Source organism: Bos indicus x Bos taurus, chromosome 1, assembly GCF_003369695.1.
Source record: "Bos indicus x Bos taurus breed Angus x Brahman F1 hybrid chromosome 1, Bos_hybrid_MaternalHap_v2.0, whole genome shotgun sequence".
Classification (NCBI taxonomy): domain Eukaryota; kingdom Metazoa; phylum Chordata; class Mammalia; order Artiodactyla; family Bovidae; genus Bos; species Bos indicus x Bos taurus.
The window spans coordinates 143309640-143337580 of NC_040076.1; the positions used below are offsets into that span (position 1 = coordinate 143309640).

Below are 27941 nucleotides of genomic sequence, written 5' to 3' on the forward strand. Positions count from 1 at the left end.
GTTTTTAGACTGTTTTGTTCCCAGTCACATCATGCCATGATCTTACTTCTGTGCCTAAACCTCTGTGCAGAAGGCATTCCACGCCCCCAAACCCCTCCAGGTTCCCTTCCCCTTATACTAAGACAGTGGATGGCTTTTTTCTGGAAGCATTTCCTTGAACCCACTCAAAACATTACTCAAGTGGCTCATTCCCTCACTCCTCAGGAATCAGGTGGCATACTGGGCCTGTGAGATGAGTTAGTTTCCCTGTGTATGTTAGAAACACACAATCTGAACAGGTGAATTTTTAGAAACAGCGTGAACTTTTAAAAAACAAAACAAAACCTCAGAGAACAAATTGGAAAACAATTTGATGCAAAGAAAAAAAATGAGAATTTTTGATTGAGGCTGTGTATCTGGGTAAGGGTGGGTGTGAAGGGCAGACTGACCTTCCTTGGAGAGGCCCTGCCCACCCACTGTGTGGACAAGCCTGCCCAAGGCAGCAGCTCCCACCTTCACAAGGAGCCCCCAGCTCTGTGTGGATCTGGAGGCCCGTGGCTGCAGGTCAGGAGGACGTGAGTGTGCACAGGACATCCCCTTTGTCTTGGTCTCAAAAAAAAAAAATCAATAATCTGTGTGGCCAATAGGCACATCTACATCACTAATTACTAGAGAAATGCAAATCAAAACTGCAGTGAGGTACCACCTCACACAGGTCAGGACGGCCATCATCAAAATGTCTACAAACAACAAATGCTGGAGAGGGTGTGAGAAAATGCAACCCTCCCGCGCTGTTTGTGGGAATGAAAACTGTGCAGCCACTATGGAGATCAGCACAGAGGTTCCTTAAAAACTAAAAACAGAGCCACCATTTGATCCTGCAATCCCGCTCCTGGGCATATATCCAGAGAAAATGAAAATTCGAAAAGATATATGCAACCCAATGTTCATAGAAGCACTATTTACAATAGCCAAGACACAGAAGCAACCTAAGTGCCCATCAACAGATGAATGGATAAAGAAGATGTAGTGTATATACACAATGGAATATTACTCAGCCATAAAAAAGAATGAAGTAATGTCATTTCCAGCAACATGGATGGGCCTAGAGATTATCACACTAAGCAAAGTTAGACAGAATAAGACAAATATATGATATCACTTTTACGTAAAATCTAAAAATAATACAAATGAATCCGTATACAATACAGAAACAGACTCACAGGCATGGAAAATGAACTTATTACCGAAGGGGAAAAGAGGGGGAGGGATAAATTAGGAGCATGGGATTAACACAAATGCACTAAATATATAAAATGGATAAGCAATCAGGATTTCCTGTATAGCACAGTGAACTCTGCTCAATATCTTGTAATAAGCTATAATGGGAAAGAATCTTGAAAAGCATATAGATATTCTTATGTGTGTGTGTGCATCTGAATTACTTTGCTGTATACCTGAAACAAACATAATATTATAAATCAGATATAGTTCAGTAAAATTAAAACATAATAAAAATAAATGATAGCTCCACAAAAATAAGCAGTTTATAATAAGAATGGAAGAGGGTTTAATTCAAGTCAAGAATTCTAGCCTGGGAGTGTAACCTCCACCGAGGAAGAAAGCATAGCTTCAGGACTTCATGTGGTCCAGTGGCTAAGATTCTGTGCTCCCAACACAAGGGTCCTGGATTCAATCCCTGGTCAGAGAACTAGATGCCATATGCTGCAACAAAGAGATCCTGTGTGCCAAAATAAATAAATACATAAAAGCACAGTCTTTGGCAGCATTAGATTTTGTAAGAACAGAGAACACACATCAAACATGACAGGGATGGCTTAGTGGTAAAGAATCTGCCTGCCAATGCAGGAGACACGAGTTCAATCCCTCATCCAGGAATATACTCCTTCAAGGTTTCAAAGGAAACACAGTAGCATACACAGAGCAAGTCAGCACAGCTTTGGCAACTGAATGGGAACCTTATCTTCAAATGAGGATCAGCTTTTATCCCCATCTTCAAAGTGGACATTCTTTCTTCTAGGTAATGCGTTGTTTTCTTTAATGATTGAGGCAGGTGTAAGGCAGGTTGGAAAGGCCATAAACAGGTGTTCCAGCTCACGTAAAGTCCAGGCCAAGTTCTGTGTCAGCCAGATGGCTCCCCCACCCCCCAATTAGTCTGCAGAGCTGGAGTGCAGGCCCTGAGGGTGCCCCAGGTACGAAGCACTTCTAGGCAAAATGTGCAGGCAAGGTCTACGTATCGGGTGGGGCCTCCAAGCAGAACACAGAGAAGGGTTAGGGTGCAAGGGGCTTGGGGGCCGTTGTAATGCCTGTGAAAATACCTGAGGTCTGAGGGATGGAGCCTCAGACCTCAGAGCTGCTGACTGAGGCTTGGATGGCCTGTTTGGGGTGTCTGGCCACCGGCAGACCTGCCCCAGCACCCCGGCTGCTCCCACTGACTCTCTGGCCCAGCTGCCCTCCGTCTGGTGCACTGACTCTCCCGTGGGACTTGCTACAAGGATGCCCATGACAGTCCATGGCAGGCAGCTCAGCAGGTCCTGTGCTCAAGTCCTCAGGACAAGCGCCTCAGTCCCCAGGACAGAATGACCACACACAGCAGCCAGTCGGCCCCGCTTGGCTGAGTAGCTAGTACAAGGTGAGACCAGATTCAACCCTGGGGCTTCACCACTGCAGCCAGCTTCCCTGTATGCTGGAGGTTTGCCTGAGGTCTGTCCTGGGCTGGGCACTGGCTTCACCACTCTTGTGACCTCGACTTTGACTTGTGGGCTGATCAGGCCAGGTTTCTCCCTGGAGTCCCTCTGCCTTGCGTTCCCCACTTGTCAACACTCTTCATTTAAAAAATAAATTATGTATTTATTTTTGACAGTGCTGGGTCTTCGTTGCTTCAGACGTTTCTCTAGTTGCAGCGAGCAGGGGCTGCTCTTAGTTGCAGCGCTCAGGATACTCACTGTGGTGGTTTCTCATTGCAGAGTATGCACTGTAGGGCATGCAGGTTTCAGTAGTTATGGCACGTGGGCTCAATAGTTGGGGCACGTGGCCTCTAGAGCACAAGTTCAGTGGTTGTGGCACGTGGGCTTAGTTGCTCCGTGGCAGGTGAGATCTTCCTACACCAGGGATCGGACCTGTGTCTTCTGCACTGGCAGGCAGATTCTTTAGCACTGAGCCACCAGGGAAGCCCAAACACTCTTTTTTAATATTTACGTTTAATTTTATTTATTCAGCTGCACTGGATCTGAGTTGCAGCATGTGGGATCTAGTTCCCCGACCAGGAATTGAACCCAGGCCCCCTGCGTTGAGACCTCAGAGTCTTAGCCACTGAACCACCAGGGAAGTCCTTTGCCTTACAGACTTTCAAAAGCGCTTGAATTAGCCCCAGGGCTTGTGGCTCTCCTGGCACACTCTTGGGATCATGGAAGTCCAGGTGTGGATCTCCTGGTTTTACAGAGAAAGAATACTAAGAGTCCAGACCTCGGCTCTCAGTTCTGTGGCGGTTTGTCCAGCTACTTTAGGAGACACCTGTCAGGCGGTATCGCCCATCTCCAGACCTGCCTGGCCCCTCACCTTTGGTCCCAGCTCCTGAGATGGTCTTGACAGGAATGGTCCCGATGAGACTGTCTCAGAGCTGGAAAGATCCCTTCTGGGCCTGGGGTGAGCAGCTGTCTGCCATTTGATTTGGGATCACCTCTCAGGCTCTAGTTTCCTTTTTTGTGACATAGTATGCCAGCAAGTCCGTTCTAAGAATTAGAGCAGATAATGACCAGGACAGGCCTTCTCCTACAGCCTGGCTCATACCCATTTTCAGTGCTCAGCCCCCACTTTCTTTTGGCTTATTCATGGCGAAAATCCACCCTCCTCTTGCTACATACCTGTGCCAAATAATATTCTAGGTGAGACTTATCCTTTCCCCATTTTAATTCAGTAGGCTGGGGACCTGAGTTTCTTTCCTAGCAAGATAGCATCCTTACTGCGCTCTTGAGAAGCTCCATCCCTGTGGGTGGGTTGGGGCCTGGAGCCAGGCTGCTGGCTCTGCTGCTGGCTGTGTACCCGTGGAAAAGCTGTGCAGCTTTGCTGGGCCTCAGTTTTGTAATTGTAAAATGGGACGATAACAGTGGCCTTGTTGTGATAAGGAGGTGAAATAACAGCTCTCAGTAAACCCTCGTGGTGACCACATCTCCTGGTGACACAAGCAGGAGCTCAGGTCTGCTCCGCTCACTTTCAAGTTCCTTTTGTATGTTTGCTCTGTTCATGTGTTCAGCCGAGCTTTTCCAGAGGCAAATTTCTGCTCAGCTGGGGCCTGAGTGATCATAGATTCCCACTGAATATAGATTAGATTGCTGACAATTTATGCTGTTGAGACAAATACAGTGTTTTGAGTTGATCTAAAATCTCAGAGTAACTATTAAGGGGGCATTAAATGTCTAAGGGCTTCCCAGGTGGCCCTAGTGGTAAAGAACCTGCCTGCCAATGCAGGGGACATAAGAGATGTGGCTTTGAGCCCTGGGTTGGGAAGATCCCCTGGAGGAGGGCGTGGCAACCCACTCAAGTATTCTTGCCTGGAGAATACCATGAACAGCAGAGCCTGGCAGGCTACGGTCCATAGGGTTGCCCCAGACTGAAGCAACTTAGCACACATATGCGCAAATGTCCAAATGATGAGGTACATTTTATTCAGTTTTTAAAAAGTAATTATAAAGTGTGTGGGTATGATATATTTAAACTTTACTACCTAGTTCACTGCAGCACAGCCGACGACAGTCTGTTTATCCTTCCAGAAGTTTTCTGGGTGTGTATATTCATCCATTGCTTTTGATACAGAAAAGGGATGGTCAGATACTCAATGCTCTGGATTTTGCCTAAATCTCAGAGATTATGTACTATCAGCACGTATAGAATCAGTTACAATTTGAATGTTTTAGAAGAAAAATATTGCTAAATGAACATTCCAGAGTTTTTTTTTTTTTTTAAATGAGGTGTCTTGTTGGTTGTTTCAGGTTTATTTTTATTTTTTTGTAAATATATGCTGTGTCACACATGCTCCTGGACACACACCTTCAGGTGCCTGTGGAGCTTCAACTGTCGTGTCCAGGCGGCAGTGCAAGGACCCAGGCTTCACAGGTATTAAATTCGCATGAACGTTGCAAACATATCTCCTTTTTCAAGGATAAGGGACTGTGAGTAGAACAGGTGCAGGTCTGTTTATTTTATTTTAGTTGGTGTTTTCTGAAATAATTTGAGGAGGCTTAAAATAAGGCACAGCAGACAGCAACAGCACCTGGTATTGTAAGTAGTTTTCAAATGAAGCTCCTCCAAGCTCAGGAGGTCCACCTTGGACGCGGGGACTCAAGCAGAGGGCAGGCCACACGGAGGTATGGAGCGGGGAGGACACAGCGGTAATGACCCTCTACCTCTGTGCAGCCTGGCCGCTCCCTTGGGCCAGGTGCCTGAGGGGACGCAGGCAGCCCTGTCCAACTGCTCAGGAGAGGACAGTGTCAGTGACCACAGTGGAAGGGTTGGGCTAGCAAGGCCGGTCTGAGGTCCCCCTGGCAAACCCCACCCCCATTCGGGGAAGCTTGCTCCATTGTCAAAAGCCGATACAAGGATACAAGGTTGCCAGCCGGGAGCCAACTGTAAATAAGTCAAAGGGGCTCCACTTGGGTCTGAATCCAATGGGAACGGTGGTTCCCAGGACGTTTCCCACTGCAGCCCCCGTGACCCGCCCCGCACGGCGGTAACCTTGGACGGGGGAGAGGGGCGCGGGGGGATTTAATTCTTGGTAACACCCCCGTGCCCTCGCCGGGCCCCTGGGGGAGGGGGTGTCCACGCGATCAGCACGGTCCGTGGTACTGTCTCCCCGACCCCGTGTGCCCCGCCCCCACCGTGCAGGCCCCCCCCGACCCGAGGCCCACCCTGCACGCATGCCCTGTGTGCCCCCCACGGGTCCCCGCCCTCCACCCACCTCGCTGGTTCCGCATCCACGTGCTCCGCCGCCCCAAGACCGCCGGGTCCTCCAGCCGAGTCCGTTACTGGACCCCGGCCGTCCCTTCACAGCCGGCGTCCGGCCAGGCCGCCAACCCCATGTCGTCCTGTCTCCCTCTGCGTCCCGTGTTCCGCCCGCTGTCCCCTGGTACCTCCCTGTCCCCTTGGCTTACCCCCCCGTGTCCCCCCGCGTGTCCCCGCTCCCCTCCCCCCTCGTATTCCCTCCCCGCTCTCCCGAGTACTCCCGCGGCCCCCTGGCCGGTCTCCGCCCTGTGTCCCCTCCGCAGGTCCCATGTCCCCTCCCCGCGTGTCCCCGCCGCCCCGCGCGCCGGCGGAACTGTGGGATCGCCGCGCACAGGAAGTGGCGGGGCGGCGCGGCCGAGGGCGGAGGGCGGCGGGCCGGGCGGGGCGGGATGGGGGCCGGGGGCGGCGGGCGCCGCACTCGCTGAGGCCCGACGCAGGGCCGGGCGCGCCCAGGGCCGGAGCGCAGCGACCGAGCGGCCCGGAGCGGAGGCGACGCCGGGGCCACGCGCGCGAGGAGCAGGTGGCGGCGGCTGCAGGTGAGCGGCGCGTCCCCGAGGTCGGCCCCCTCCCCGCCGCCCGAGATCGGCCCCCCTTGCCTCCCCAGATCGCCCCCACCCGGGCCCCGCGGCGCAGCAGGCCGGCTGCGCTCCGCCGGGCGCGGGGCCTGCGGGAGGACTGGAGGACCGGGACTGGGGACGGCGGGCCGTGGGTTCCCTCCCAGCCTCCGGGGCCTCGGCCGGCCAGGCCCAAGCCTGGCCCCGTCCTCGCCGGCCGGCCTGGGGCGCTGCAGCCGGGCGCGCGGCTGGGGCCGGGGCGCCCTAGGAGGGGCGGGCTGCCGGGCTGGGCTAGGGAACGACACCCCTGCCCCTCGCCCCGCGGACTTCCTTGGGCCCCTCTGCTCCGGGTGGACGCCACGCGCCCCCGCCGGGTTTCGGGGAGCTGGCAGCGGGGACCCCGCGCGCGCCCCCGACCCTGCGCGCTGCGGCCACGGGTTAGTTTCACTTTTTGCTCTGCCGGGAGGGGAGGGCTGCAGGTGGGACCGCAGGCTGTGGTGGGGCTGAGCGTTCCGATTTGACTTTGGCGTTTGGACCAAAGGCCGACTGTGCTTTTCCACGGTTCCAGTCAGGTGATGGGGCCGGTCAATGATCCAAGAGCCGTTTGGGAGGAAAACCACCTTCACCCCCAGGGCCGGCCAGAGGGCCCAGGGACGCCTGATGCTGCCCTGCCAGGGTCTCAGGAAGGGAGGATGACTAGCAGATGAAGCTGCCTGCAAATAATGGGCAGGTCCTCTCTGTCTCTCCTTCTTCTCTCTTCTTTCTTCCTTTCTTTCAACTTTTGAAAGAAGTTGGGTGAAATAGGGAAAATGATTTTATAAATGGCTCCCCAGACTTTTTTTTAGGCACAATATAAAACCTCCTCTTAGAGAATACTGGAGCAGTTAGGTTCCTTTCTATAGGAAATTCGATCTTATGAGAAGGAAAAATGACGGTGGGCTGTTGGCCTTGTGACTGACTAGAATGAGAACTGACACCCATATTAAGGGTGGAATCACGGAGACCCCAGATCCCGGGTGGTGTGTGGCGGCTGTGTGCTGTGGGAGAGGCCAGGGGACCCCGGGGGTCTAAATGACAGCTCTGCAGGCTGGTTGTGGTCATCCCCAGGCTGGTAATCAACTTCCTCTACTGTTGAAAAGCTTCCTGGGGGTCTCAGGGAGAATCTGAACTTTTTCTAATTGGGTTATTTCCCCTTTGAGGCCATCCTGACTCCACTTCTCCTCTCCCTCAAAGTTTCAGAGTTGTCCTGTTACAACTCACTTCTGTATCCTTTTCTCAGCCCTGAGGGGACCTTCTTGATTACATTGTATAAAAAAAGAGGACCTGTGATTGCGGTTCATACGCACCATGTGGCTGACATCCACAATGCACACAAGTGTGACTGAGATTCAGCGCGCTCAGGGCCCCTTGGCCCTCGCGGCCTTGGGGGGGACAGGTGGCTCCATGTTCCATGCACATGCAGACTGGCTGTGCTGGGCCCTGCCCAGGCACCTCTGTCCAGAGGTTTGAGGCTGAGCAGTGTGGCCCAGAGAAAGTGCGGGAGCAGGGAAAGTGGCAGGAGGTGAAGGAAGAGCCCAGGGGACACTTGAGTTGCCAGGGTGTGGGCTCTAGGAGCCACCTCCGGCAAGGACTCTGTGCTGCCTGGGAGGGCCAGCTGACTTTCTGTGTGTCTGTCATAAGTCGGGGTGCCAGGGCCAGGGAAGCAAACTGAACAAAGTTTATTTTGGAAGTTAGAAGAAGTGTATCCACCAAAGTGATTTTTAAAAACTATTTATTCATTTATATAAGATCCGACTGCATCGGATCTTAGTTGTGACACATGGACTACATTGCTCCATGGCATGTGGGATCTTAGCACCCCGACCAGCCATCGAAGCAGAGTCCCCTGTGTTGCAAGGCAGATTTTAACCACCAGACCAGCAGGGAAGGCCCTGGTCTGTCCGTTTTTACTTCTGCTTCCCTTGTTTGCTAGCATGGCTCCTGATATGCAGGATCAGGCTTTTACACGTGACGCCCCTGAATGGCACTTCAGCCTTGGAGAAGAGTGGTCTGGGAAAAGCCAGAGGTTCCGTTACCTCCTGAAGGGTGGGTCACAGATCAGCATGACCAGAATCTGAACTGAGATCCTTGGACGCCCGTCTTGTCAGCCCTATCAGTCTGCTAAACATCTGTGAACACTTTTATCTCTAGTCAAATCAGAGATGGGAGGGAAATGTTGAAATCCCTATAAACAAGGAAAATGAAAACCAGAAACTGTGTTTGAGAAGAGTTGAATTTACGGGGTTTTCTGGAGTGGGGAGGGTGTTGCTGACGTGTCCAATCACATTTGACTCCAAACCACACACCTTCCACCGGCCTTCGGCCTGACCAGTGGAGCAGACTCAGAGATCAGCTTCAGCAGAGGTTAGTACCCCAACCCCTGCTCTCAGCAGTGAGGCCCTGACTCCGTCAGAGTCCACCTGGGGCAAAAGTAGTGGCTTCTGCTTCTGTCTTTTTCTCTCCTCTCTTGGGCCTCATCAAAAACTCTAATATCTCACTGTTACAAGTTGTGGCTGATTAATATTTATAGAGCAGAGCACTGGATGCAGTTGGCTGCATGTATCTATTCCTTTCTTAATGATTTGTACTGTGTGACATGGAATATTTACTCGATCTTCTCATTGATAAATGTACAGTTACAGGAAGGTTGGACTGAATTTCTTAAAACGATTGCTTGGAAGGTTCATAGATTTTACTTTTGGTTAACCAAGGAATGCTTGAGGTTTTAAATAAGTTGCTTCATGTTGTAAAGTTGAAATGACTTGGACTTGGTCTGTTGTTTCTGAAACCACTTCCTAATAATTAAGAGTAATCCTAAATTGTTGCCGTTGTTGTCTAGTTGCTCAGTCATGCTGACTCTTTGTGACCCCATGGACTGTATGTAGCCCGCCAGGCTCCTCTGTCTATAGGATTTTCCAGGCAGGAATACTGGAGTGGGGTGACAGTTCCTTCTCCAGGGGATCTTTCTGACCCAGTGACTGAACCCATGTCTCTTGCATTGCCGGTGGATTCTTCACCTCTGAGCCACCTAAGAAGCCCTAAATTGCTCATTTCAAAATGCTGGATTTTAGGCAAACACAGTACTGGTTCAACCTCGTACAGACTCTTATTTAGTTATTTAGAAGAATTCACCATGCCCTGATTGTCTGTCTCGACCAAAGTGCCAGAAACTGAAACACAGATAATCTGGCGGCAGTGCCTATGTGTCTTTTTGGAGGTGGAGGAGCAGATCCACGGGGAAGGTTGGCCCAAGTTCTCGCTGCAGGGCTGGGGCCTGTGGCCTTGGAGGCTGTGCTTTAATTGGCCACATCTTTTCCCAAGCGCAGCTAGAAGGTCATGGATAGGATACATTGTAGATGCTGGTGTTAGCAAATTGAAAGAAATGTGTCCTTTGATACTGTGACAGGCAGAAGTCTTCTCCCAGGCAGGAGAACTTGGCATCACACAGGACTAAAAACTGAAGCTGGGTGCTCATGGTGGGAGCCACCCACCAGCAGCCGAGAGGCCTGTCCCCAGGTGGCCCAGGGAGGCCATGCATCATTGATGTGGCTCCTCGGTTCCTTTCTGAAAGTGGGCGGGGAATGAAATCAGCAGCAGAAGGTTAGTAGTGAGTTCTACTGGGAGCAGCAGTAAAAGCTGCAGCAGAAACACCTTTACCGGTTCTGCTCTCCTGAGGCCTGTGAGCCCCATGGGTGCACCCCCGGGGTAGGGGAGTGGCCTGTGAGCCCATGGGTATCGACTCTCAATGTGGAGAATGTGTCAATGATTGTGTTAATGCTTTTCATACTTTGGTTTCTAATTAGACTGTTATTCCAGACTAACTGGAATGATTGGTTGAGTGAATGAAAAAAATGAATGCACCTTTTCTTAGGAAGATACACGTAATCTAATCCTTAGGTTCAGAGAGAAAGTAATTGATGGTATACCTTGCAAAATATGATTCTCTAGCAGCGATTTTCGTCAAACTAACACAAATCAGATTGTTGGATGAAGACTTCACCTGTCCAGGCTCCGTGAGAGGAGGATGCCAAGATGGGAAGTGCAGGAGGTTTGTGGGGGGCTGCTGTGGAAGCTGTAGGGAGGGGAGGAGGGGTGATCCTGCGCCTGGCCTGTGTGGGGTGGGGTGGGAGACGGGGCAGAGGACTGGGAGGACGGGCCTCAGTCGCAGCTCTGAGAAGGTCAGCCTGGGGTCCTCAGCTCCACCCTGCGTCTTGCAGCCAGGAGTGGCAGGCACCCCTCCTCTGTACCCCGGGAAGCAGCTTCTCTTTTGAGGGCCTTCTGTGTGTCAAAGTGCCGTCGCAGCCTCAGAGACAAAGTTTAGTGACTTGGACTCCACAGAAGTAGAAGGACAGTAAAAATGATCCCTTGGCCTGGGCAAAGTTTTGGTTTAGTTTTAGGAAAAGCCCTGCAGTCTGTTGGGTTCCCTTGAGCTTTTATTTTGGCTCCTTTACTATAAGTAGTGTTGATGTTGTTCAGCAGCTAAATTGTGTCCAACTCTTTATGACCCCATGAACTGCAGCACACCAGGCCCCCCATCCTACACCGTCTCTAGGAGTTTGCCCAAACTTATGTCTATTGAGTCAGTAATGCCATTCAACCATCTCACCCTCTGTCATCCCTTTCTCCTCCTGCCTTCGATCTTTCCCAGCATCAGGGTCTTTTCCAATGAGTTGGCTCTTGGAATGAGGTGGCCAAAGTATTGGAGCCTTCAGCTTCAGCATCAGTCCTTCTAATGAATATTCAGGAATGAATTCCTTTAGTTTGATCTGGCTTGATCTCCTTGCAGTCCAAGGGACTCTCAAGAGTCTTCTCCAGCACCACAGTTCAAAAGCATCAATTCTTCAGTGCTCAGCCTTCTTTCTGGTCCAGCTCTCACATCCATCCATGACTGCTGTGGTGAACTGGTACAAAACGAGAGTGTCCAGCGATGAGAGGAAGCAGACGCTTGCAGATAGATGACAAAGGCCAGAGCACACATGTCAGCACGGGGCAGTGTGTTCAGTTTCCTACAGTGGGCACTTACTACTGTTACTCAAGTTCTAGAACATTTGGTAGAAGGTGCATCTGTGGCCTGTGGTTCCAAGCTCCAAGGCAGCGGGGGGTTTTCCTGGAGCCCCAAGTGCTCTGTACCTGGCATTTCTCTTCTTTAAATTTTAATGAGTTATTGGGTATGTGCTGTGCTTAGTTGCTCAGTCGTGTCTGACTCTTTGCAACCCTGTGGACTGTAGCCCTCCAGGCTCCTCTGTCCATGGGGAATCTCCAGGTAAGAATACTGGAGTGGGTTGCCATGCCCTCCTTCAGGGCATCTTCCCAACCCAGGGATTGAACCCAAGTCTCCTGTATTGCAGGCCGATTCTTCACCATCTGAGCCACCAGGGAAGCCTGTTATCAGATATAAATGTTTCTATTTTGGTAAAAAAGCTATATGTGAAAATTCTAAACACAGATGGGACAAGTGCTAGGCCAGGGTGGCCAAGCAAACATGAATGATGACTGTACGCTTCTTCTCTCAGATGTGTCTTGCCTGACCCCCAGCCACTGACCCCACTGACCTCCAGCCAGTGGCCCCTAGCCTCTGACCCTCAGCCATGGACCCCCAGCAGACATGCCATGCAGCTATGGTACCCAAGTCGCTAGCTCTTTGGCTGCTGAAACCAGCCAGAAACCTAGATCTTTATATACAATTATTTATTTTTAACAAGCTGTGCAGGCAAATGGAAAATGTTCCTGCATGAATTTAGACTGTGGGCCACTATTTTTACAACCTCTTGTCTAAAATATTTGTGTAATTTTCAAAATAAAGTCAGTGAGCCAATTAAATGAGGACAAAATGCATGCAAGAGAAGCAAACAAACAAAAAGATGAATAACAAAACCCCAGGATCTCATGTCCAGATGAACTGTCTTTCCTTCTCAAGCATGGCTGCTGGAAACAGGGTTGGGGTCCGTGAGAATGGGTGGAGGGAAGGAGAAGCTGGTACCCAGAGAGGTGTCAGGAAACAAAGGAGCTCTGTGTGTCTCTGGGTGCCTGTAGGAGGCCCTCCCAAGGTCCATGTAAAGATGAAGTCTGCAAAACGTAATGTTTACTGATACCAAATGCATTTAGTGGAAGGCACTCCTCATCTTGCTCTATGTAAGTGTTGAAAGTGAAAGTCGCTCAGTTGTGTCCGACTCTTTGCAACCCCATGGACTATACAGTCCATGGAATTCTCCAGGCCAGAATCCTGGAGTGGGTAGCCTTTGCCTTCTCCAGGGGATCTTTCCAAGCTAGGAATCGAACCCAGGTCTCCCACATTGCAGGCGGATTCTTTACCAGCTGAGCCACAAGGGCAGCCCAAGAATACTGGAGTGGGTAGCCTATCCCTTCTCCAGCACATCTTCCCAACCCAAGAATACTGGAGTGGGTAGCCTATCCCTTCTCCAGCACATCTTCCCAACCCAAGAATACTGGAGTGGGTAGCCTATCCCTTCTCCAGCACATCTTCCCAACCCAGGTCTCCTGCTTTGCAGGCGGATTCTTTACCAACTGAGCTATGATCCCCCAAGTATAATCTTGCTCTATACTTTGATAGAATGTTCTGTGTCCACACGTCTTGGTTACACATGTGGAGCCATGCAGCCCTCTAGCATTCTCTGAAGGGTACTGCTGGGTGGGGAAGTCCGGGCAGTGATGCCTACACTGGGCTGTTTGCAGAGAGATAGGAGAGACTCCATGGAGAAGGCAATGGCACCCCACTCCAGTACTCTTGCCTGGAAAATCCCATGGACGGAGGAGCCTGGTGGGCCGCAGTCCATGGAGTCGCTAAGAGTCGGACAAGACTCAGCGACTTCCCTTTCACTTTTCACTTTCATGCACTGGAGAAGGAAATGGCAACCCACTCCAGTGTTCTTGCCTGGAGAATCCCAGGGACGGGGGAGCCTCATGGGCTGCCGTCCATGAGGTCGCACAGAGTCGGACACGACTGAAGTGACGCAGCAGCAGCAGCAGCAGCAGCAGCAGGAGAGACTCCAATTGCACAGCCACCCACAGGGTGTTCAGTGGACCCACCTGTTCTTCAGCACCCAGTGTAGTCATTCAGTTTTGCAAGTGGAGGGACTTCCCTGGTGGTCCAGCGGCTAGGATGGCTCGAGCAATGGAGGGAACCTGTTTCCATCCCTCGTCAGGGAACTAGATCCTGCATGCCCCGACTAAAGATCCCGTGTGCCAAATAAATATTTTTTGAAAGTTTTGCCAATAGGTCGGATTCAGAATGTGACTGGTGGTGGCCTGGATTTGTTTCCTGGCAGATGGAGCTGAGCCTCCCCCTGCACTTGCTGCTAGATGCCTTTCCTCCTCTGTGAATTCCTTCACCCGTTTTCCTGTTGGGCGATAGGTTTTCCTTATGTATTCCTTGCATACGGTTCTGTATGAGGTATTTCCTTGTGCATTGAGGATAATAATCTTGTCCTAATGTGTGCTTCCGGCGTCTTGCTTAGCTGGGTCTGGTCTTTTTACTTTTTTTTGATGAATAGAAATTCTTGATGTAATGTAGAGTTTATCCACCTTTTCAGCTTTTCAAATGCAGTTGAGAAGTCCTGGGGTCACTTGTGTGTTCTCCTGTGTTTTCTTATAGAAGTTGGACTGTTTGCTTTCCACGCTGAAGCCCTCCATCCCTCGGGAGTGGCTTCTGGGTGGTGACAGGTAGGGGCTCTGTCCCCATGCAGAGTACAGTTGTCCTGATTCCAGCCTCCGCCGGGTGGCCCTCTTTCCCTGCTGACCTGTGCGGCCACTGCAGTCACGTGTCCAGGTCCCTCCACTGGGTTCTCTGCCGCTCTGGTCGATGTGTGTGCATGGGTGGCCCCTCAACCTGACCCTCTTGCTCTCTGGGCATGCACCCCACTACCCCTGCCACCCGGGGTCTCTAGAGCACCTGGCTGATCTTGCTCTTTGTTTTCCTGTGTATGTGTTAAAAGTAGTGTGTCAAGTTTCCTGAAAAACTTTGTCAAGGATTTAGATCAAAACTGCACCAGTTCTGTAGATCATCTGGGGGGTGGATTTCATCTCTATGGTATGACGTCTTCCTGCCGTAGAGGTGATGTGTTTCCATTACTGTCAGTCTTCTTACATGGCTTTTACTAGGGCTCTCTACATACTATTCTGCACACTATCTTATACTTTGTGGTTAAATGTATTCCCAAGTGTCCTTATTTTTGTTACTTTTATAAGTGGTGTTTTCACATTTTATTTATTTTTTTACTTAAAAAAATTCTAACTCTTGTTGGTGTTGAGCAGAAAGGGAGTTGATTTTGGATATTGATTGCTATCCGGGCACCTTGCCAATCTCTTTTTCTTATAAATTCTTTGCAGCGTTGGGGGATTTGCTGCATGGACAGAAAGTGCTTGTTTCTTCCTTACACCTTTAGCATTGTCCCGTCCTGTTTTGCTGCCTGGGCCAGGGCGTCAGGACTGTACTGCAGGCAAATGTGATGCGGCGCTTTGGTCATTATTCCTGGTTTTCAGGGAATCTGTTCAGTTTTCCCGTTTGGTGTTGGTACAAATATGGAGGCTGCTTAGTTCCGAATCTTCCTGTTGCTCCTCCTGGGAACAAAGGAGCTAGCAGATGGAAGGAAATAAAGAGGTGAAGAGATTCAAGACTCACCTTCACTGGTTATCAGGGAGATGCAAAAATAACAGCGTGGTGAGATGACGGCCTTCTCCACTGGGGTGGTCAGAATGTAAAGAGAGTGCCTGGGCCACGTGTGGGCGCAGATGTGAGCCAAGGTGCGCTAATGTGAGTGTGAGCTGCGGGGTGTTACAGAAGCACGGCCATGTCTGCAGAGCGGCTTCCACATCTAGGCGCACTTGGTGTGTGGTCCCACATGGGCAGGATGGCCACAGCAGCTTGTGTGCTGTGTCCCGAGGCACTGCTGGGGAGAGGGCGGGGTTTAGGGCAAGTCATATGGAATGGGGGGGGTGGTAAGAACCCCTTCCTAGTGTTGGAATGAGGACATACTGGGAAGAGACTCAAGGGGTAAGTGGTTACTTCTTACAAGGGTGGGATAGTGTAGCTGGGAGGAGTTACAATGTATTACTGTATCTCCTCAGATTACCTTACCCATTTAAAACAAGTCACAAAAAATAAAATGCTTTTGTGAGAATGCTTATTTTTCTGTAGACTCCCCCCTTTCCAGTTAAAAGAGTTGTCATGTTTATACAAATATTTGACTTCTTTCTGAAATACAGGAACCATATATACCTTTTTCCCTTGCTTGCTTCTTAAAATTTCCTTTGGAGCGCAGTGAATTCACAGTGCTGTGTTAGTTTCGGGTGTGGAGTGAATCAGTTATGCATGCACACAGTCCCACACTTTAAAAGTCTTTTCCCAATAGGGCATTACAGAACACTGAGTGGAGTTCCCTGTGCTATATAGTAGGTATTATTAGTTATCTATTTTATTAACATATGTAATAGTTCATATATGTAAATTCTAATCTTCCAATTTATCCCTTTCCCCCCTGGTAACCATATGTTTTCTACATCTGTAACTCTATTTCTGTTTTGTAAATAAGTTCGTTTGTACCATTTTTTAAGATTCCACATGCAGGCGATATCCCATAGTATTTGTCTCTCTCTGACTAACTTCACTAAGTATGACAGTCTCTAGGTCCATCCATGTGGCTGCAAATGGCCTTATTTCCTTCTTTTTATGGCTGAGTACTGCTCCACTGTTTACATGTACCACATCTTCTTTATCTGTTCCTCTGTTGATGAATATTTAGGTTGCTCCCATGTCCTGGCTGTTGTGGACAGTGCTGCTGTGAACACTGAGGGGCTTGTATCTTTTTAAATTATGGTTTTCTCCAGATAGATGTCGTGAATATTTGACTGAAGATGTTGCTTTATCAAAGACTTTTTCCGTGTGTGTTGAGCTGATCGTATAAAATTTTCTCCTTTTATCAGTTAATATGGTAAAAGAACACGAGTAGATTTTCCTGCTTTTCAGGAAATACCCCATCTCAACCATGACGTATTTTACTGTGTTACCGTACTTGGTGTGTTGAGATTTTGTTTAGAATTTGTTGCACCTTTGTTTAGAAGTGTGCATGGCTTGTAACTGTCCTCTCTTGCACTGTCCCAATGGGTTTGGGGCCAGGTTACACTCATCTCATCATCCAAGTGGGTGGTATTCCCTCCCATGTGAGATTGAGGTGATGTGTTTCTTGTCCTGGGCCTGGCTTTTGTATGGACAGATTTTTACATTTTGATTGATTCTTTTACTAGCTACTGATCTGTTCAGCTTTTCTAGTCTTTTGAAAATAAGATTTGGTGTTATTTTTCTAAGGAGTGACCTGCATTGTTGCTATGTAACAAGTGACCCCAACACTTCCTGGCTCTCAACAACACTTTCCATCTCACCGTTTCTGTGGTCCAGGAATCCAGGCTCAGTGTAGCTGACTTCTCAGGCCCAGGTCTCTCATGGGCTGTGACCGGGTGTCACAGAGGCTGCAGTCTTATCTAAAGGCGAGACAGGGCAAGGGTCCTTCTTCGGGTACATTCACGCTGTCAACAGAATTCAGGTCTTTGCCAGTTGTTCTGTCCATCCTGGCAGTTTGTCCATCAGAGCAAGACGGGGAGAGAGTGTGAGCCAGCTAGTCGAAGACTCAGTGCTGTAAACCCCATCTTGGAGGCCACCTTCCACTACTTTTCTTGAAAGCCAGTCACTAGGTCCAGCCCACACTTAAAGGTGTGAACCTTGGAGCCATCTTAGACCTCTCTACCCTAGGGCCCACATCAATAACATTGTCAATTTCTTGGTAAAAAGGTCTTAATATTTTCTTAATTTTTTAATCTCCATGGTATCTGACATTAAGCTCCACCTTTCATTCCTAGAATTGTTTTTGTTTTTCTTTTTTCTCAATTTATCTCAGCAGAGGTTTATCTGTTTCCTTGCTGCTCACAAGAGCCGACTCTCAGCCAACTCGCACGTCCATCACGTTTTTGGTTCTCCTGTCGTTAATTTATCCTCCCATTGTCATCATTTATTTCTACTCTTTCTGGGTTTTTTTCCTGGTGATCTCTTTACAGGTTATTGAGTTGAAAGCTTAACTTCCTTGTTATTTTTGTAAGCATAGTTTCTTAATTTTCAAGCTTTATTTCTTTCGTAAGAATTTAAAGTTAAACGTTTCTTCCTGGTTCTATAGTCCTGTGTCTGGTATATTTTGGAGTGTAGCAGTATCATTGTTTGGCTTCCCTGGTGGCTCAGATGGTAAAGCATCTGCCTGCAATGCAGAAGGCCTGGGTTTGATCCCTGGGTCTGGAAGATCCCCTGGAAGGAAATGGCAACCCACTCCAGTACTCTTGCCTGGAAAATTCCACGGACAGAGGAGCCTAGTTGGCTACAGTCCATGGGGTCGCAAAGAGTCGGCCACAACTGAGCATCTTCACTTTAGTATTATTGTTCAGATTTTGAGCATTTTTGTTGTCCAGTTGCTAAATTATGTCTGACTCTTTGTGACCCCATGGACTGCAGCATGTAAGGCCTCCCTGTTCCTCACTATGTCCTGGAGTTTGCCCAAGTTCATGTCCATTGAATCAGTAATGCTATCAACCATCTCATCCTCTGCCACCCTCTTCTTTTTTGAGCATTTAAATATCTGTTTACTCTTCTGTGACCCATGAATGATATGGAAGGTACTTTTATTTTCTAAGTGCATGGGGATTTTAGCTTATACATTTATTATTGATTTCAGCTCAGAAGGCTTGTGGGCAGAGGCACAGACGTGGACGGTCATGTCACCGCGTACTGTCTCCAGGGGCCATCTGCTGGTCCCTCTGCCCTTCCTGCGTGAGCGATGTTCCCTCTCCACTGTGTTTGTGGTCCCTTTTACATCCAGCGTTCTCTGTTTTCATGGTGGCATCTCTAGAGTGGGTTTCTTCTTATTTATCCTGCTTTGGAGTCAGTGTGCTTCCTGAGGATAAAGTTTTGTGTCTCTCGGGAATTCTGGAAAAATTTCAGCCATTCTTCTGTTGACTTTTGCTTCAATTTACCTTATGCCTGACTTTGTCACACCATTTTCCAAGTCTCATACTCTTGCTCATGTTTGTCTTTTAGTCTTTTTTTTTATCACCATGTTCTCGGTGAATTCCTCCACTTTCCGCTCTCGTTTTCCAGCTGTATCTTCATCTCTGTCTTATCTGCTACTTAACCTGCACATTAAACTCTTCATTTCAGTGATCCTAATTTTCATTCCTTTAAAAAAAATATTTTATCTTTATTCATTGATTTATTTGGTTGCACTGGGTCTTAGCTGCGGCATGTGGGATCTTTAGTTGCAGCAAGTGGGATCTAGTTCCCCGACCAGGGATCGAATCCAGGCCCCCTGCATCAGGAGTTCAGTTCAGTTCAGTTCAGTTCAGTAGCTCAGTCGTGTCTGACTCTTTGCGACCCCATGAATCGCAGCACTCGAGGCCTCCGTGTCCATCAACAATTCCCGGAGTTCACTCAAACTCACGTCCATTGAGTCAGTGATGCCATCCAGCCATCTCATTCTCTGTCGTCCCCTCCTCCTCCTGCCCCCAACCCCTCCCAGCATCAGGGTCTTTTCGGTCTTACCCACTGGACCACCAGGGAAGTCCCTGTTTCTCGTTCTTAAATGTCCTCGGTAGTTCTCTCCAAACCTGCCTCTTCTCTTGCTTGGTGCTCTTTTCTTTGCATGTGTTCCAAGTTCTTCTCTTATCTCTAAGCATACTTATTTTATATGTGTGCTCAGTTTCATGCAACTCTTCGTGGGCCCACCAGGCTCTTCCGTCCATGGGATTTCCCAGGCAGGAATACTGGAGTGGGTTGCCATTTCCTCCTTCAGGGAATCTTCCTGACCCAGGGATCAAACCCAGGTCTCCTGCATTGCAGGCAGATTCTTTTTGACTAGTGCCACCTGGGAAGCCCTACTTATTTTATATACTGCAAAGAATAATGCCAACATAATAAAAACACACAAAATAATACCAAAGTCTAAATTTCTTGAGCATTTTGCTATGCTGCCTCTCACGCCCTGAAGCCCAGTTCTCATGTGCTTTGTACCCTGGGCTGTGATCTTGTGTTCAGGAGACTTTGTCTCCCTGGAGGGGCTGTGCTTCTCCCAGGAGCCCAGGAGTGGGGCTGATCTAGAAATAAACCATTATAGATTTATTTCCTGGACTCATAAGAGGGGACTTCTGAAGGTGCCATTGACAAACTTGATCCCCTAAACAGAACTCAGAGCTTGAAGAGATTGCCAGGGTAAACCTACACAAATCCTGGTGAAGAAAGCAATTGTGGGAGTTAAGGAATGCTATGGTGTGAGTAGCCCTGAGGGACTCAGCTAACCTGGGGGGTTTTGTCCTGGCCTAGGACTGCCTCGCCAGGGACAAGAGCAGTGTCCAGGATGCGGAACGTCGGAGGCCCTCGCTCCCTACACATCTCCATTAAGCACTTTATTCAGTTTGGGACACAGTTGCAAAACGTGACTCTGATTTTGTCCTCAATGAACTTAACTTCCCATTGACTTCTCTGTTGTCCATGTGATGGAGGTGGTGTCTGTGGTTTTAGAACAGGCAGACCATCCAGACGTTATTGGTAGCTGAAAACTGCCATACGTCTTGCAGTGCTGGCATATACCAGTAAAGGTGAAAGAGCATGATCTTTTAAAGGGGGTTAGTACATGTTACATGTCAGATTTCAAAGCTATTAATAGAAATTAAACATGAATGGAAAGACCGTCAGGCACTTGGAATGTTGTTGTCTGGTGGGGCGGGGTCTGCCCGCGTTCATGTCCACTGTGGGCCTCCAAGATCCCCTTGTGTTTTAATTACCTGTGAGGCCGTGACCCCAGCTCACTGTCCTCTCAGCTCTGCTTCCTAAACCCTGGGCCCACAGGGTCCCCTGCTGGTGCGTCCCCGGACCAGGCACCCCGACCTGAGCAGTCCTCTCCTGTCCGTTTCTCCCTTACCCGTGAACATGCCTCTTGGGGTGACGTGTCCAGGCCAGGCCCTGCCCCACCCACGACCCCCTCCTCCATGTTTCTCATTGCCCCCTGCCTCATCCAAGACCGCCTCCAGTCCCCCTCCCGTCAGATCCCTTCCCTGTGGCCATTGAGGTTCTGTCTCAGTGAGCCCAGTTCTGTTCCCGTCCTTGCCCGCTCTAGCCGCTGCTGATGGTGGTGACGCTCAGAGGATGCCATCCCCTCTGCTTGGTCCTCACTGTCCCCTCAACACCCGGGCTCGGCTTCTCCCCCGAGGCTGCGCCCTGGACCTTTGCCTGGTGGGTTCTTGCTCATCCTCCAGCTGTCAGTGTGCCAGGACACCTTCCCCAGCCCGAGACCCAGCTAGGATGCACACACATGCACTCAGAGGCTCACACGTGTGCACACACACACACACGCACATACACAAGCACACACACCACATCATGCAGGCTGTCTTTATGGGCTGCTTTCCTCACTTCGCGTCCCACTGCTGACCTTCACCATCTGCCTGCCCCGTCCCTGGGTAGAGACCACAGGGCTGCACTTGGCCCTGTGGTGTGGACAGTGAGGTCAGCAGCCAGCCCTGGAGCTTTTTCCGTTCCCTGTGGTGAGTCCTGTGGGCACCATGCTCCCCTGGGTGGCTCGCTGAGCGCATCCTGCCCGTCCCAACACTGCAGACCCACATAGCAGACTTACCGTGAAGAGACCACACCTGTCTCCACACCCACCAGTGATGATGGAGAGAATAACACCATTCTGGGTGCCTGGTAGTCTTATGTTTCTGCTTTATTTCTGGTTTTGAAATCCAGCAAGCAGAGGCTTTGTCCCTGCTCTACGATGAACCTCGGTAGCATTGCAACCCACACTGTCCCCTGTGCTTCCGCAGCGCGAGTCGGGGCTTCCCTGGGGGCTCAGACGGTGAAGAATCTGCCTGCACTGCAGGAGACCCAGGCTCAGTCCCTGGGTCAGGAAGATCCCCTGGAGAAGGGAATAGCAACCTACTCCAGTATTCTTGCCTGGAGAATCCCATGGGCAGAGGAGCCTGGAGGGAACAGTTCATGGGGTCGCAAAGAGTTGGACATGACTGAGCAGCTAACACACAAACACGCGCACACACAATGCAGATTGGCGGCAGGTAGACTGATTTTCCCCGTGGAGGCGTGGGATGGGCCACAGGCCTAAGTGGCCCCAGCTGGTGACTTCACACTTCTTAGGGGTGGCCCTCTGCTCCTCATTGCTCCCCAGGGGCTCATGAGGGTTAGAAAATATCACGTGTGAAGACGGTTTGTAAGGTGGTGTCACACGTGAGGCACCACGTGTGTATCAGAGCAGCGATGCCTCATGAGGGGTGATGGTGAGTCCTGGCGGGGCTGCCAGGGATGACAGCATGTGGACAGGAGACCCAGGGCCATGAGCCGTGCAGGGGGTACAGAGATGGACACAGCTGAGACCCATGCCAGCTCATCCCCAAAGCAGCGCACGCGTCCTTGGGTGGCTGACAAGGGTCCCAACCATCTCTCACCCGATGCTTCTCCCCTCTGCCCCTCAGATGCCAAGCAAGAGGCTGGTGGGTCCTGTTTCTGCAGAAGCCACATCCTGCTGTGTTCGGCCCTTTTCTGGAACATGGGAGAGGCCGCTGCCCACCAGGCTGTGGGCAGCCCGGGTGCTGGTCTGTCCATCTCAGAAGTGCTGGCTTCCGTGCCAGCTTGACAACCCCCCTCACCCTGGTGCTGGATCTTTTCATGGCTCAGCACATCACAAGGAGCTTTGTTTTCCTCTAAAGCACCCCCGAGGGCATCAGAAGTGCTGGCGGCCTGCCCCAGGGAGGCAACTGCCGGCTGTGCACCCAGTGCGGGCAGTGCGCCTAGCCCATCCATCCTTGTGTGGCTCCGAGGCTGCTCCTCAGGGCATGAAGCTGTGTTTGTGAGTCTTGGGGAGACCACGCGGGGGCTCTGCAGGGACCCCAACTGTTTATGCCGTGAGTTCAGTCTCTGAGCCACAAGGGAAGCCCAAGAATACTGGAGTGGGTAGCCTATCCCTTCCCTGGTGGATCTTCCCGACCCGGAATCAAACCGGGGTTTCCTGCATTGCAGGCGGATTCTTTACCAACTGAGCTATCTATGCCATGGGTTCAGTTTCTGGTTTTGGGTGAACTGGGCCTGTCCTGCTTTGTTCTCAGGGACTCTAGTGGGCTCAGAAGGGATTATCTCCCTGTCTCAGCAGTTTCATTTATTGCTCTTTGTGTGTGTGTGTGTGTGTGTGACACACACATACCTGTGCCTGGGCTGAGCTCTGGGTCATCCAGGGCTGACCTTGAGTGCTGGCCTGGCTTGGATCGGCAGCAGCTGCTTATTGTACATTTTGACTCTTATGTCCCTCCCCTAGCTCCCCTGTGCCCCTTAACAATTGGCTAACAATGATGCTCTGTGATGCCTTCACAAACATAACCTTCAGCCCCAGAGACCTTGTTGGAATGGGAGCTCTGGTCTTCAGATCAAGGATTTGTCCTGACCCGGTTCTGGGCGTGGAAGCAGGACTGGGGTCTGGACAGTGTCCCCCGGCACCCCTGCAGAGGGGCCCCATGGGGTGGGGCTCAGACCCAGGCAGGAGCTTCCAGTGTCTGGACACCACGCTCACGCACAGCCCGCTCTGTCTCCAGTGCGCTCAGGTTGCCTCTCTGAGTTCACACTTGGTTCTCGAGTAAACGCTTTCAGTTAAATGTCTTCTCCACTTGTGGCTGCCAGTTTCTCACACAAGCCAGTTTGAGAAGGCTCCAACCAGGCCTGCCCGCGGGTGCTGGGCATCTGCGAGGGTGGCAGTCCCCCGAGGTGAGGGCACAGGCAGGGGCCCTGGTGTCCAGGGTTCCTGGGGTGGCTTGTGACTAATGCTTCAGGGGTTTAAGGTTATGCTGCACTTTCGGTTTTCTGTAGCTCCTTCAGGATTTGGTGGTCAGCTGTTATTCCTATGAATCTGTCCCATTAGCTGTGTTTGCACATCCGGAGCTGCTCAGAATCGGCTCCCGATTCCCTCTGGAAAGATCCCGCAGCGTCTGCTTGCGCCCGCCTCTCCGTCCTGACGCTGTCCACACAGGCTGTCACTGTGTCCTGATTCTCTTGCCAAAACACAGCCAATTTTACTCATCCTTTCAAAGACCCACTTTTGTGGGTTTTTGCATGCTTTTCATTTCATTAATTTCTGCTTTCTAAGTTATTTCCTGCCTTCCTCTTAATTTACTTTGTTTTTCTAACATGTTTTATGTCATCTGTTTTCAGCCTTCTGAAAATTTCTCCCCTAAAGTATAACCTTTGATCCCTTTAAGAACTTTTAGCTGCAGCCTAAAGTTGCAAAATGACATGTTTTGCTACTATTTGATTCAACAGATTTGTCTAATATAGTATCTTAATTGATTTTTTAATTAATAACTTTTTTAAAATTAATTTTTGTTGGAGTACAGTTGCTTTACAATGTTGTATTAGTTTCTGCTGTACAGCAGAATGAACAAGTTATCAGATCAGATCAGTCGCTCGCTCAGTCATGTCCGACTCTCTGCGACCCCATGAATCACAGCACGCCAGGCCTCCCTGTCCAACACCAACTCCCAGAGTTCACTGAGACTCACGTCCATCGAGTCAGTGATGCCATCCAGCCGTCTCATCCTCTGTCATCCCCTTCTCCTCCTGCCCCCAATCCCTCCCAGCATCAGAGTCTTTTCCAGTGAGTCAACTCTTCCCATAAGATGGCCAAAGCACTGGAGTTTCAGCTTTAGCATCATTCCTTCCAAAGAAATCCCAGGGCTGATCTCCTTCAGAATGGACTGGTTGGATCTCCTTGCAGTCCAAGGGACTCTCAAGAGTCTTCTCCAACACCACAGTTCAAAAGCATCAATTCTTCGGCGCTCAGCCTTCTTCACAGTCCAACTCTCACATCCATACATGACCACAGGAAAAACCATAGCCTTGACTAGACGGACCTTTGTTGGCAAAGTAATGTCTCTGCTTTTGAATATCCTATCTAGGTTGGTCATAACTTTCCTTCCAAGGAGAAAGTGTCTTTTAATTTCATGGCTGCAGTCACCATCTGCAGTGATTTTGGAGCCCAGAAAAATAAAGTCTGTCACTGTTTCCATGTTTCCCCATCTATTTCCCATGAAGTGATGGGACCAGATGCCATGATCTTCGTTTTCTGAATGTTGAGCTTTAAGCCAACTTTTTCACTCTCCACTTTCACTTTCAATAAGAGGCTTTTGAGTTCCTCTTCACTTTCTGCCATAAGGGTGGTGTCATCTGCATATCTGAGGTTATTGATATTTGTCTGAGGCAATCTTGATTCCAGCTTGTGTTTCTTCCAGTCCAGCGTTTCTCATGATGTACTCTGCATAGAAGTTAAATAAGCAGGGTGACAATATACATCCTTGACGTACTCCTTTTCCTATTTGGAACCAGTCTGTTGTTCCATGTCCAGTTCTAACTGTTGCTTCCTGACCTGAATACACATTTCTAAGAGGCAGGTCAGGTGGTCTGGTATTCCCATCTCTTTCAGAATTTCCCACAGTTTATTGTGATCCACACAGTCAAAGGCTTTGGCATAGTCAATAAAGCAGAAATAGATGTTTTTCTGGAACTCTCTTGCTTTTTCCATGATCCAGCGGATGTTGGCAATTTGATCTCTGGTTCCTCTGCCTTTTCTAAAACCAGCTTGAACATCAGGAAATTCATGGTTCACGTATTGCTGAAGCCTGGCTTGGAGAATTTTGAGCATTACTTTACTAGCGTGTGAGATGAGTGCAATTGTGCAGTAGTTTGAGTGTTCTTTGGCATTGCCTTTCTTTGGGATTGGAATGAAAACTGACCGTTTCCAGTCCTATGGCCACTGCTGAGTTTTCCAAATTTGCTGGCATATTGAGTGCAGCACTTTCACAGCATCATCTTTCAGGATTTGGAATAGCTCAACTGGCATTCCATCACCTCCACTAGCTTTGTTTGTAGTGATGCTTTCTAAGGCCCACTTGACTTCACATTCCCGGATGTCTGGCTCTAGGTCAGTGATCACACCATCGTGATTATCTGGGTCGTGAAGATCTTTTTTGTACAGTTCTTCTTAATGTCTTCTGCTTCTGTTAGGTCCCTACCATTTCTGTCCTTTGTCGAACCCATCTTTGCATGAAATGTTCCTTTGGTATCTCTGATTTTCTTGAAGAGATCTCTAGTCTTTCCCATTCTGTTGTTTTCCTCTATCTTTACATTGATCTCTGAAGAAGGCTTTCTTATCTCTTCTTGCTGTTCTTGGAACTCTGCATTCAGATGCTTATATCTTTCCTTTTCTCCTTTGCTTTTCACTTCTCTTTTTTTTGCAGCTATTTGTAAGGCTCCCCAGACAGCCATTTTGCTTTTTTTGCATTTCTTTTCCATGGGGATGGTCTTGATCACTGTCTCCTGTACAATGTCACGAACCTCATTCCATATATCCCCTTTTTTGGGTTTCCTTCCAATTTAGGTCACCACAGAGCACTGAGTAGAGTTCCCAGTGCTTAACAGTAGGTTCTCATTAGTTATCTGTTTTATACATAATATCAATAGTGTATGTGCATCAATCCCAGTCTCCCAATTCACCCCACACTCTCTTTCCTTCCTCGGTATCCATACATCCATATGCAACCATTCTCTGCATCGTCATCTCTATTTCTGCTTTGCAAAAAAGTTCATCAGTATCGTTTTTCTAAATTCCAGAAGTGATACGTTAACAGTGTTTTTCTCTTTCTGACTTCCTTCACTCTGACGGTCTCTAGGTCCATCTACATCTCTGCAGGTTGTACAGTTCTGTTCCTTTTGTGGCTGAGATCCCATCGTGTATTGGCACCGCATCTTCTTTATCCATTCTTCTGTTGATGGACTGTCTAAGTGTATGAGAATTTTCCCCAGTGTCTTTTTTGTTACCTTTTTCTTTTGCATCAGTAAATTTTGGTCAAAGAATATACTCTGATTGATGCCTGTCTTTTGAAATTTGTTAAGACCTGTTTTATGGCTAGCATTATGGTCACATTTTAGAAATGCTCTGTGCATCTTTGAAAAGACTGTATTCTGTGATTGGTGAGATTAGTTTTGGTAGGTTCATTAATCGTGTTGTTTAAACCTCCTATATTAGGTCTTTGCAAAAGTATAGCCCGTAAGCTTAATCTGGCTTGCCACCTATTTCTAGAAATAAATTCTTTTTTTTTGCTTTAACTTTTATTTTTTGGTCATGCCACATGGCATATGGGATCATGGTTCCCTAATTACCAGGAATCAAGCCTGCGGCCTCTGCAGTGGAAGCACAGAGCCTCAAGTACTGGACTTACTAGAGATAAATGCTTATGGGATCACATCCACTCCCTTGGTTTATGTGTTGCTGTGGCTGTTTTTGCACCATGACTTGGTTGAATAGCTTCAATAGAGACCATTTGCCCTGAAAAATCTAAAATATTTACTCTTTGGCCCTTTCCAGAACATGTTTGCCAACTCTTGTATCTTCAGTCATTTATTTTATCTATTTTACCAAATACAGAGAGTGGGTCTGTTAGAATCTTCAGTCATCACCGTGGATTTGCCTACTGATTCTTGCATTTCTCTCAGTTTTTGTTTTGTGTGTTTGGGGCTGTGTTATGAGTGACACAGGTTAAAACCGTGGCATCTTCTTCACGCCTGACGTGTGTGTCACATGGAGTGATCGTCTGTCCCCACCAGTGCGTCTTGCCAGCAAGTCGGCTTGGTCTGAGATTCGTGTGGCTGAGCCTCTGGGTCGTATTTGTCTTGTGTACTCCTTCTGTTCTTTTATTTTTAACTCTTTTTTATTTTTAAGTCTTAGATGTACCTTGTAAACACATACATGTTGGGTCAGCCAGAAAGTTCATTTGGGTTTTTCTGTAACATCTTACGGAAAAACCCAAACAAACTTTCTGGCCAACCCAATATAATTAAAGTAGTTTTTTTAACATGGTATTTTAAATTGAAGTTTGATATTCTTTTTTAAAAAATTCTGACAGTTAAGAATTTTTTAACCAGAGCCGTTGTAAATGTAATTACAGATGGATGTGAGTTTAAATCCACCATCTTATACTTTACTATTTTATCTGTGCGGTGTTTCTTTTTTCTTTCCTTCTCCTTTTTTTTGAGTTGGTTATTGATCCGTTGGTTTTTTTTTTTTTTTTACCTCTACCACCAGGAAGTTATAGACTTTTTCTGCACCTTTGATGGTTTTCCAGAAATTACAACATTCTAACTTATCAAATGTCTAAAACTAACTTGTACTTTACTCTTGGGGGTAACCCAAGGACCTGAGATCACCCCACTACCCCTTCCGAGTGTTATTGTATACTTAACTTTTTTAACCCACT

The 27941-nt window shown here is 48.9% G+C and overlaps 1 protein-coding gene and 1 long non-coding RNA gene across 3 annotated transcripts in view; one reads left to right on the forward strand and one right to left on the reverse strand.

Annotated features, from left to right (window-relative positions):
* Positions 1-1522: 1522 nt before the first annotated feature.
* Positions 1523-6179, reverse strand: LOC113895738. Its single transcript, XR_003511920.1, has 2 exons — positions 5954-6179; positions 1523-1720 (listed from the first exon to the last, which is right to left on the reverse strand). It is a non-coding gene; the product is annotated as an uncharacterized LOC113895738 (long non-coding RNA).
* Positions 6180-6416: 237 nt separating this feature from the next.
* The window catches only part of AGPAT3 (1-acylglycerol-3-phosphate O-acyltransferase 3), an 89043-nt gene continuing 67518 nt past the window's right edge, over positions 6417-27941 (forward strand). Inside the window, exon 1 of one of the 2 annotated variants that reach the window (XM_027547252.1) lies at positions 6417-6533. The gene's annotated coding sequence lies outside the window, so the exon portion shown is untranslated. Of the gene's footprint in view, positions 6534-6963; positions 6989-27941 lie in introns of those variants that run through there. The other variant, XM_027547261.1, reaches the window with a different exon arrangement.